This window comes from Balaenoptera borealis, assembly GCF_965194805.1.
Source record: "Balaenoptera borealis genome assembly, chromosome: 3".
NCBI lineage: Eukaryota > Metazoa > Chordata > Mammalia > Artiodactyla > Balaenopteridae > Balaenoptera > Balaenoptera borealis.
The window spans coordinates 137206694-137218884 of record NC_138866.1 but is presented as its reverse complement, the minus strand read 5'-3'; the positions used below and the strand labels follow the sequence as shown (position 1 = coordinate 137218884).

The window sequence follows — 12191 nt, the reverse complement described above, 5'->3', positions numbered from 1 at the left end:
CCAGCAATCCCACTACTGGGCATATACCCTGAGAAAACCATAATTCAAAAAGAGTCATGTACCAAAATGTTCATTGCAGCTCTATTTACAATAGCCAGGACATGGAAGCAACCTAAATGTCCATCATTGGATGAATGGATAAAGAAGATGTGGCACATATATACAGTGGAATATTGCTCAGCCATAAAAAGAAACAAAATGGGGTTTTTTGTAGTGAGGTGGATGGAGTTAGAGTCTGTCATACAGAGTGAAGTAAGTCAGAAAGAGAAAAACAAATACAGTATGCTAACATATATATGGAATCTAAGGGAAAAAAAAAAAGGGTCATGAAGAACCTAGTGGCAAGACGGGAATAAAGACACACAGACCTACTAGAGAATGGACTTGAGGATATGGGGAGGGGTAAGGGTAAGATGTGACAAAGTGAGATAGTGGCATGGACATATATACACTACCAAACGTAAAATAGATAGCTAGTGGGAAGCAACCGCATAGCACAAGGAGATCAGCTCTGTGCTTTGTGACCACCTACAGGGGTGGGATATGGAGGGCGGGAGGGAGGAGATGCAAGGGGGAAGAGATATGGGAACATATGTATATGTATAACTGATTCACTTTGTTATAAAGCAGAAACTAACACACCATTGTAAAACAATTATACTCCCAATAAAGATGTTTAAAAAAAATTCCTTTTGGGCTTGAAGGAGAAAAAACGAATTGTGGAATGTACTCAAGTAATCACTAGGTGTACCATTTACTACTGACTCAGTGTTTTAAATATCCCATTACTGTAAAGATCTTAGACAAAGGTAATAAAATCAATCGTAATTAATTCCTTCTGTGTTCTTACACTCATAGTATATATTTCCTGAGGTGTTTCAGTCTAATTTGACAATAATGGAGATGGAAAACAGTAAGATGATTTTGACTTTATAGAATAATGTACACCGGTCCTACTTAATAAGGTTTTCTATCAACAAAAAGTACTCGTGCCTTTATAAAGCAAGACTGGGAAGTTCTAATAGTTTATCAGGATCAGCTCATCATCGTGATAGATTTTATATGAATTGCATAGGCATATACAATATTATACTATTTTTTTCTAAGTCTAGGTTATGGCTAGATAATATTTCATGTAATTTTACAAATGATAAGAATGGTACAAATGTGTCTTTTTTAAGTTGAGGTGTAAGTTGCATGGATTGAAATAAATAGATGTATACAGTTGGATGAGTTCTGACAAAAGCATACTCCCTTATAACCCACATCCCTATAGAGATACAGAGCAGTCACATCACTCCAGAAAGCTTCCTCTTACCTTTCTCCTCATCAACAACAACTTATCTCTTATCTCTTTCAACATGTCACTACTTCTTCTGCATCATGTCTTATCAAGTTTCTAAACTGTTATTTTATAAAATCAGGTTAGTTGTGTTTTACTTATCGAGTTGTAGAAGTTCTATATACTTTATGGATACAAATGCTTTTGTGAGGTATAAGTAGTGTGCAGTAATTAAAATTTTTAAATTTTTGATAAAATTTTGATTTTTATTTATTAGTTTTAATTGATTACCAATAATCAATGGTTAATGATTACCAGGTTCTTTTATTTTTTTTTATTTTTTTTTTATTTTTTAATGAGATTCTTGTCTGCTTACATTCTTTTTTTTATGTATGTATGTATGTATGTATGTATGGCTGTGTTGGGTCTTCGTTTCTGTGCGAGGTCTTTCTCTAGTTGTGGCAAGTGGGGGCCACTCATCATCGCTGTGCACGGGCCTCTCACTATCGCGGGCTCTCTTGTTGCGGAGCACAGGCTCCAGACGCGCAGGCTCAGCAACTGTGGCTCACGGGCCGAGCCGCTCCGTGGCACGTGGGATCTTCCCAGACCAGGGCTCGAACCCGCGTCCCCTGCATTGGCAGGCAGATTCTCAACCACTGCGCCACCAGGGAAGCCCCGATTACCAGGTTCTTTGAGACTTCTCAAAGGTTTCCAGGAATTCTTTGCTTATCCCCAAATTATGAAATATTCTCCTATATTTTCTTCTAGAAACTTTGTTTTTTTAACTTCTGTTGAAGTCTGTGACCTATCAAATATTAATATTTTTGTATGGTGTGAGAAAATGGTTGAATTGTCTTTCTTTCTTCAATATGAACATCTGGTTGTTTCAGGATTACTTTTTGAAAACAATTTTCTGTCTCAAGTTTATTGCTTTGGCATCTTTGTGTAAATTCAATTATTCATATAGCTATGGCTCTATTTCTGGACTCTATTTCATTTTAAAACAGTTTTATTGAAGTATAAATCACTTACGATAAAACATATATTTAAACTGTACAATTTGATGGGCTTGTCATATATATGCATATATGACAAGCCCATCAAATTGTATATATATATATATACACCTATGAAACTTTAACCATCAAGATGTTAAGCCTATCCATTAACTCAGAAGTTCCTTCCTGCAATGCAATAATTCCTCCACCTTCCCCTCATGTATTCACCCATGCCATTGCCTAGCAACAACTGATCTACTTTCCTTCCCTAAGGGTTAGTTTGTATTTTCTAGAATTTTATATAAATGGGATCATACAGCATGTATTCCCTCTTATCTGTCTTTTTTGCTCAGCATAATTATCCTGATATTAATCTATGGTGTATCATATATCAAGAATTCATTTATTCATTTTCATTGTTAAGTAATACATCATTGTATGATAGATACACCATAGTTTGTTTATTCAATCAAATGTTGAAGGACTGGGACTTCCCTGGCGGTCCAGTGGTTAAGACTTCACCTTCCCATGTGGGGGTTATGGATTCGATCACTGGTCAGGGAGCTGAGATCCCACATGCTAAAAATCCAAAACATAAAAAAACAGAAACAATGTTGTAACAAATTCAATAAAGACTTTAAAAATGGTCCACGTCAAAAAAAAAAAAATCTTAAAAACAAAATGTTAAAGGACATATGGGTTGTTTTGCAGTTTTGTCTTTTACAAATTAAGCTGCTATGAACATTTATATATAAATATTTTCATAGACTTACACTTTCATTTGCCTTTGGCAAACAAAGGGAAATTGGAAATTGAATGGCTTAGATAATATGGTAAGTGTGGTAAGTCCATGTTTAACTTTTTAAGGAATGCCAAACTCTACAAAGTTACATATTTGTTTAAAACAAGTAGCTCTCTTACCTACCACTTCATCTTTGCTGGAAGTGAAAGATTCATGCTCAGTGTTGATGTTTGTATATCTTTATAACAGTACCAGACTATTGTTACTATACAGTGTTCTCATATCAGAAAAAATTTACTTTTATTTTTCATGACTCTTTTGCCTGTGCTGGTCCCTTTGCATTTCCATATAAATCATAGTATCAGCTTCTTGTTTTTCACATGCACACAAAATCTATGTTTGTATTTTTATTTAGGTTGTATTGACCCTGTAGATAAATTTGGAAATAATTGATATCTTAATAGTATTCAATCTTCCAATAAAAAAATATGTTCATGTAACCATAACTTAGGCCAACTTTAATTTATCTCACCAAGGTTTGTGTTTTTTAATGTTGAAATTTTGAGCATTTTTAAATTAAATTTGTTTCTAGATATTTTAAGTGTTTTGATGCTATTGGAAATTGTATTGTGTTTCTTAATTTTCTAATTGATTTTTTCTAGCATATAGATATAGATCTGTACATATATAGATATATAATTATACTCTGCAATTTGCTTAAATTACTAATTTAGTTGCACTTATTTTTTGTGTATCATTTAAGCTTTTCTATGGAAATAAAATTTGATTCTCTGATAAACAAAATTGTACTGGCTAAACCCTCCAGTAAAATGACAAAAAGTTATAGGCACCCAGTTGGAAATGAAGAAGTAAAGCAATCCTATTCTTATTCATAGGAAATAGATGATATAATCCTGTGTGTAGAAAATCTTAAGGAATCTACATAATAATGACTGGAATTAGTAAATGAGTTTAGCAAAAAACAGATCAATATACTGAAAGACTGAATTTGCCAGTAAACAATGGACAAACTGTATATGATGAGAGAATTCTGCCACACAGCCACTGAAGCAATCAGTGTAAACCAGTCAGGAACTAGTCAGTGAATACACTCTTATTTTTTGTTTCCACTTCCATCTCACGATCTACTAGACAAAGCCAAATATGCTCCCTAAACCAAATACATAAAACAGTCCTAGTTAGCCCACCAACAACTTATCTATGCCAGCAAACCCCCAATCAGAGCATACCCGAAGCCCTTCACTGTTTTCCTCTATCATCTTCCCATTCCCCTGCTTGTCTTTGATTTTCTGCCAAACACAAATGATGGTAGCTAACTCCCTTATTTTATAGCAAGCTCTGAAGAAATTGCTTCTGTTTGTTCTCATTTGGGAGTCTTCATTTATTTTCACAATATACATTATATTCTTATATATTTGCAGCAAATAATAGGAATATGAATTTAAAAAAATTAACTATATTCATCATAACATCAAAAGGAACAAAATACTCTGGGGGAAATTTAACAAAGGTAGCACAGCACCTGTACACTGCAAGCAACAAAACATTGCTGAGATAACAAAGAAAATATAAAAAATAATAAATGGACAGATATTCCCACTTTGTGAATTTGAAGAATCAGTACTTTTATAATAAAGGAATATCTTTCAGAATGGTGGTAGGAAGAGGGAGATAGACCCTCATTGCAGTGAAACAGCGATTTAACTGCTGAAATTTACAAAAATAACCTTTTACAGTTTGGGGGGATTGTCCTAAGATAACAAAGCAAATAGAGGAACATACATTCAAGAAAATCTCAGAAAGGGAGAGTCTATGGCATTTGAGCCATAACCTATACCCTCTCCTCCTGGTCTGGCTCAGTATGTTAGAAGCTCCATTCTGGGTATATGCAGTCAAAATGATTGGGCTCCCTCTCCACATAGCTTTAGTCTAGGTACTATAGTTTCACTCTGGAGAGGTTGGCATAGAACTCTTTCACCGCTCCAGCTTCATTTGTAGAAGTTCAATTTTGGGTAGGCTCAGTGAAGAACACTAAGTCTCTCTTCCTGCACTCTGCATCCTTGAATAGGAAGGAAACTCTACTCTAGGTATGACAAACTCAGCATATGGACTTCAAACACCACTGCTACAGATTGATGGTAGGGTGAAAGTTCCATACCAGGAAGGCAACCCAAGGAATCAGGGGCTACTGTCTCCACACAGAGCCTAACTCACAAAGCAGGGTGTCACTCTGGGAGAAGCTGGCCATTATCCTGCTCCTAGCTCCAGGACAGTGGCATAGAAACATGAAGACAGTTCCTCATCCAATAGAGAATATCAGTAAAGAGATAGAAAAACTTTAAAAAACCAGATGAAAAAGTTTGATTGAAAAGTACAATAACTAAAAAAAAAAAAAAAAAAAAATCATTAGAGGGGCTCAAAAGTAGATATAAGCTGGCAGAAGAAAGGATTGACAAACTTAATAACAGGTTGATAGGAATGATTAAATTTAAAAAAGAGAGAAAAAGAAGTAAAAGAAACTCAGAAAAAAAAATGCTAAGATACCATTAAATGCACCAATACACATATAATGGGAACCCCAGAAAGAGAGAAAGAGAAAAATGAACAGACGTTTTTTCAAAGAAATAATGGATGAAAACTTTGTAAAGTCTGGTGAAAAATATTAACCTACTCATCCAAGAAGCTCAGCAAACTCTAAGTGGGTTAATGTAAACAGGTCTAGAACCCAGAGACATAATAGTCAAAATGTTAATATAAGAAAAAAATGTTAATAAAGACAAAGAGAAAAATTTTAAAGCAGCAAGAAAAAATAACTCCTCACAAAAAGACCCCCAAAATATTAACATGCTATTCATCATAAGAAATAATAAAAGTCAGAGGGAGTGAGTTGACATATTTAGAGTGTAGAAGGAAAAACAGGCCAACTGAGAATTTTGTTTGAGTCAAACTACCTTTCAGAAATGAATAAAGACATCCACAGGCAAACAAAAACTGAGAAATTTACTTGATAGCAGACCTGACTTATAAATGTTCTAAAGGAATTTCTTCAGACTGAGAGCAAGTGACACCGGAGAGTACTTTAAATCTACACTTTAAAAAAAAGAGCCCAGGAAAGATAGTTATATAGGTATTTTATTTAATTATATATATCCTTTCCTTTATTTTCATAATTGGTTTAAAAACCAAATTAATAAATACTATGTATATAATTGTATTTTGATGTCTATTACACATAAAACTATAATATGTTTGACAATAAACACAAAGGAGTTGAATGGGAACAAATATGCACTGGAGAAAGAAAATAAAACCAAATGATAAGTCAAATCCACAGGAGAAATAAAGAGAACCAAAAAGGGAAAATAAGAAAACTATATGACAAACCTTAGAAATATATTCTTGTTCTTCTTTTTTCTCTAGCTACTTTAAATGCCTAAATCATCAAAAGTAATAATTATAATGATATATTGTTGGATTAGTCACACATATAGAAGTAACAGTATAAAAATAATAGCAAAAAAAGAGAGAGTAAGACTAGAGCTATTAGGAATAAACTTTCTGTCTCACTGGAAATTAGTATAAATATGAATTATATCTGTGTTAAGATGAATATTGTGAGCACTACAGCAATGACTAAGAAAATAACTCAAATACTTGAAAAAAAAAAGGATCATGTGAATTAAAATAACATGCTAGAAAATATCTGTCTAATACAAAAGAAGGCAAAAAAGAGTTAAAGGAACAACAACAACAAAAATGAGGCATATAAATACCCAAAAGCAAAACAGCTGATAGATAGATAAATCAAACCATACTAATAATAACATTAAATGTGAATAATTTAAACAATCCAGTCAAAGGCAGAAACTGTCAGACTGGATTAAAAAAAAAAAAAAAGACCCAATTATGTGCTATCTACAGAAGTCACACACTTGATTCAAGATACAAATAGATTGAAAGTAAAGGATGCAGAAAGATATAATATGCAAATAGCAATCATAAAAAGCTGGAATGGCTATACTAACATTAGCCCCAAATAAACTTGAAATAAAAAGAGAAAATAAAACATCAGTAGAGACAAATAAAGAAAGGTTTTAGGGTCAGAAAGATAGAAAAATAAAAAAAATGTATGTACACCTAAAAGCAGAGCCCCAAAATACATGAAGAAAAACCCTTCAAAATTGAAGAGAAAATAGAAAATATAACAATAATAATAGCTGGAGACTTCAAAACTCTATTTTTAATAACTTAGGGAATAAATAGAATACTCACATGGATATAGAAGACTTGAAAAATACTCTAAACCAACTAGACATAACCTACCCCTTTAAATCACTGCATCCTGAAATAGCAGAATACAAACATGGAATATTCACTAGGATTGACCACAACCTAGGCCATAAAATAAACACTGAGAAATATGAAATGATTGAAATCATACCAAGTATATTCTTCAACAAAAATGGAATAATTTTAGAAATTAAGAAGAGAAGGAAGTTTGAGAACTTTACAAATATGTGGAAATTAAGTTAGAGTTCTAAAAATACCAGTGGGTCAAAGAAGATAAATTAGAAAATATTTGAAGAAGGAAAAGATAAACACAACATACCAAAATTTATGGGATGCACCTGAAGCAGTGTTTATAGGAAAAACATAAAGCTGTAAAACACCTTTATTTAAAAAGAAAAAATATTTCAAAGAATGTTAAGCAAAATAAAGACACTCTTCGAAGATGCCCACATCCTAATCCCTGGCATCTGTGAGTATGTTATTTCTCATACTTCATGCCAAAAGGCAACTAAATGTGAAGATAGAATTATGTTTACTAATCAGCTGACCTTAAAGTAGTGGGATTATTCTGGATTATATAGGTAGAACGAATGTAAGTACACAGATCTTTAAAAGTGGAATTGATAATCACAAGAGGGAAGTAGAGAGTCAGAGAGAGAGTTGAAGATGCTTTGGTGCTGGTTTTGAAGATAACCAGAATCCAAGGAATGCAGGAAGCTTCTAGAAACCAGAAATGGCAAGGAAATAGATTGTCCCTCAGAGCCTCTAGAAACAAACTCAGCCCTGCTAAGGTCTTGATTTGAGTTCAGTTAAACAAATACCTCACCTAAAACTGCAGAACTGTAAGATAATAAATTTGTAGTATTTAAGCTGCTAAATGTGTGCTAATTTATTATAGCAGCATCAGGAAACTAATACACAAATCAGTAACCCTGCATCCAAAGACTTGTAAATTATACCCAAAGCAAGAAGAAGGAAGGAAATAATAAAGATTAGAATGAAAAGTAAATTAATAAAATGAAGAATAGAAAATCAATACAGAAAAAATAGATGAAAACCAAAGGTGATTTGGGGAAAAATTTTTTAAATTCACTAACTTTTATCTAGACTAATCAAGAAAAGAAGGAGAGAAGATTCAAAGTACTAAAATCTGTAATAAAAGGTAGAACATCCCTACTGACTTTACAGAAATAAAAAGAATAAGGGAATACTATTAAAATTGTGTACCAAAAATTACATGAACTAGATTAAATAAACAAATCCATAAAAAGACACAAACTACCTAAAACTACTCAGGAAGAAATACATAACATGAATAAACCTATAAAAAGAAAAGAGAGGAAAGAGATTATTTAAGAATTTCCTACAAATAAAAGCCCAGAAACAGATAGATTCACTGGTGAATTCTACCCAACATTTAAGAATCAATACCAATTCTTCATAAACTCTTTCAAAAACAGAAGAGGAATTATTTCCTAACTCATTCAATGAGAACAGTGTTACCTTGGTACCAAAACCAGATGAAGACGTCATACACAAAAAAGAAAATTACAGACCAATATCCCTTATGAATATAGACACAAAATCTTCAACAAAATACTAGTGAACAAAATACAGCAATACCTAAAAAAAGGATTATAACAGCAAGCAAGCAGGATTTGTCACAGATGAAAGGTAAGTTTAATATCAAAAGTTAATCAATATAATATACCATATTAATGAAGGACAAAGCCATGTGATTATCTTAATGTCAATGGATGCAGAAAAAGCCTTTAACAACACCTAACAACATTTCATGATATAAATGGTGAACAAACCAAGAAATGAAGGGAACTTCCTCAGCCTGATAAAGTCATCTGTAAAAAATGCACTGCCAAGATCATAGTCAATGATAAAAGACTGAAAGTTTTTCCCCTAAGATCTTGAAGAAGACTAGTATGCTCATTCTAGGCACTTCTATTTAACATTGTACTAGAGGCTCTAGCTAAAGCAATGGAGCAAGAAAAATAAAAAATGTTATATAAATGTGAAAAGAAGTAAATTATCTTTATTTGCAGATGACATGATCATGTATGTAAAATAGGCAATCCCTATCAAAACTCAGAAAGCTTTTTTTTGGAGAAATTGACAAGCTGCACCAAAAACTTTATAGAAATTCAAAGGACACACAATAATTATAAAAAAGAATAATTTTGGAGTTCCCACACTAACTGATTTCAACCTTAAAGTATAGTAATCAGAATGGTGTGAGATTAGCAAAAGGATGGACATATATATTAATAGAACAGAATTGAGATTACAGGCAAATTCTGAGACATTCAGATATTCAATTGATTTTTTTCAACATTTCTAAGACAATTCCTTGAGGAAAGGGGTAGGTTTTTCAACTCATGGTTCTGAGAAAATTGACCAAAAAAAAAGAAAAAACAGAACCCTCTCCCCCAAAACATGGGCTGCTATTTCATGTAACATAATATACAAACTTTAACTCAAAACGGATCATAGACCCAAATGTAAAATATCACAAATCATAATACTTTTAGAACAAAATAGAATAGGGTGTTGGATTTAAATTAGGCAAAAATTTCTTAGCTATGACAACAAAACTATAATCCCTAAACTTAAAAAAATAATAAATTTAACATCAGTGAATAAAAAAATGCTGCCCTTGGGGATTTCCCTGGTGGTCCAGTGCTTAAGAATCCACTTTCTGATGCAGGGGACGTGGTTCGATCCCTGGCTGGGGAGCTAAGATTCCACATACCGCGGGGCCACTAAGCCTGGGTGCCTCATCTAGAGAGCCTGCGTGCTGCAAACTACAGAGCCCATGCACTCTGGAGCCCGCACACCACAACTAGAGAGAAGCCCGGGAGCCGCAACGAAGAGCCCATGTGCCCGCAACTAAGACCTGACACAGCCATAAATAAACAAACAAACAAATAAATAAATAAATAAATAAATAAGGTTGCTTGCTTGTTTGTTAAAAAAACGCTGCTCTTAAAAAGGAAAAAGCCACAGAGTGGGAGAAAGTATTTGCTACTCATGTATCTGATAAAGGACTTTTGTCCATAATATATGAAAAACTTATACAGCTCAGTAAGAATACAAACCTAATAAAAATGGACAAAGTTATTTCACCAAAGAAATATTTCACCAAAGAAAACATACAAAAACTTGTTAATACATGAAAACATGCCCAACATCATAACTTGTTAGAGAAATGAAAATTCAAACTACAGTGCAGTACGGCTACATCTCTGCTAGAATGGCTACATTCAAATAGATTGACAATACCAGGTGTTGATGAGGGTATGGAGAAACTAGAACCTTCATACATTGCTCCTGGGAATGTAAAATGGTACAGACACAATGGAAAATAGTTTAATAGTTTATTACAAAATTAAGCATAGACTTTAATATACCAGCAATTCCACTCAGGAAAAATCAAAAACATATATCCACCCAAAGATTTTAAGATGTAGAGTTGTCTTATATACACCTAAAAAATAAAAATGCTCCCCATTAAGTTATGGCACACCCTCAGTTGTAGGATGCATTACAACGTGAAAAAATGCAAATTTTCTATTGATGAGACTTTCATTTATTTTGCACCCCTCAGAAAATATATTTTATTGCCAGTATTCCAAATCACACCATTTGGGGTTGGGGATGATGGTTACTATTGGCTTCAAATGAGTCAAATTGACAGCTTTCCATTTGTTAAAGAAAAAAAAAAAAAAAGATTATATTTTGATATCTTTATAATGGGAAGGAATGTCTTAATCTACAGTTTCTTTAAGAAAATTGTCCTCTTCATCCATCCTTCAATCAATGTAATACTATAAGAATAGGATTTTCAATATGTTACAAAAGTGATTCATTCAGTTGAATGTATTTGTTATCGGTGATGAAATTATTATTTAATTACTGTCAACTCTGCTTCAAATATTACTAGTAGGAAATCCTAGAACACTGACAGTAGAATGTAATTTATTAATCAATTTCATAGTACTGCTCAGCTAAGCATAAATTTACCAATTAAAGTAAATTAAATAACTAAATCTGGAAGGGTATATTCATAGCATTAAGTATTTTGACCTTATATAGAGAATCACAATATTCATGGCCAGCTAACAAAACTTTTTCTAGAAGAACAAAACTTGTCCAGTGCAGAATAATTGGCTTTATATTAGTATCATCTCTAAATAGTTATTGGACTTCCTCCCTCTCACTCTGCACCCATCATCCAACCTCTTCCTCTCTCATTTTTTCCCATTCTTTCTTCCTCTATTTCTTGCTCTCCTCCTCCATTCTTTCCTTTCTTTTGTTTCTTTTGCATAAAGAAAGAAATTGTTTGCTAATATCCCTTGATAATTTTGATATTCCTTAAAATAATTATAATAAAAAAACTTCACTCTTCCTCACAATTTAAAGGGAGAAATAAGTATTGATTAATTTTTAATTCTATATTCAAAATTGTTGTTGTTGTGATGGTGGGGAGACAAATTTATCTTTGCTTTTGGGGCATTCGTTATAAAGAAAAGACTGAGAAATTTACATATTGTACCAAGGAAATATTTCCACTCTGACTTGATTAGCCATTTAATATTCCCGAAGATTACTTAACCAGGATTATCTCTTTATTGTAGCCTTAAAATATTTTTCTAGGTGATTGGATAAAAGGCACATATTAATAAGCTCAAACTAGACATTGCAGAAGCATGAAAACAAGTTATGTATCACATTCTTGGCTCTTCAATCTTCAGAGCCTGTCATTCAGTCTAGCTTCAGATGCCCACAGGAAAACCTAACCCAGGATGACAAGTTTACTTTCACATACAGAGTGTCAGGCCATTTG

At 33.0% G+C, this 12191-nt stretch overlaps 1 long non-coding RNA gene across 1 annotated transcript; it reads left to right on the top strand.

Annotated features, from left to right (window-relative positions):
* The first annotated feature begins 428 nt into the window (after positions 1-428).
* Positions 429-5576, top strand: LOC309626744. Its single transcript, XR_014243380.1, has 2 exons — positions 429-1600; positions 1969-5576. It is a non-coding gene; the product is annotated as an uncharacterized lncRNA (long non-coding RNA).
* The last annotated feature ends 6615 nt before the right edge of the window (positions 5577-12191 follow it).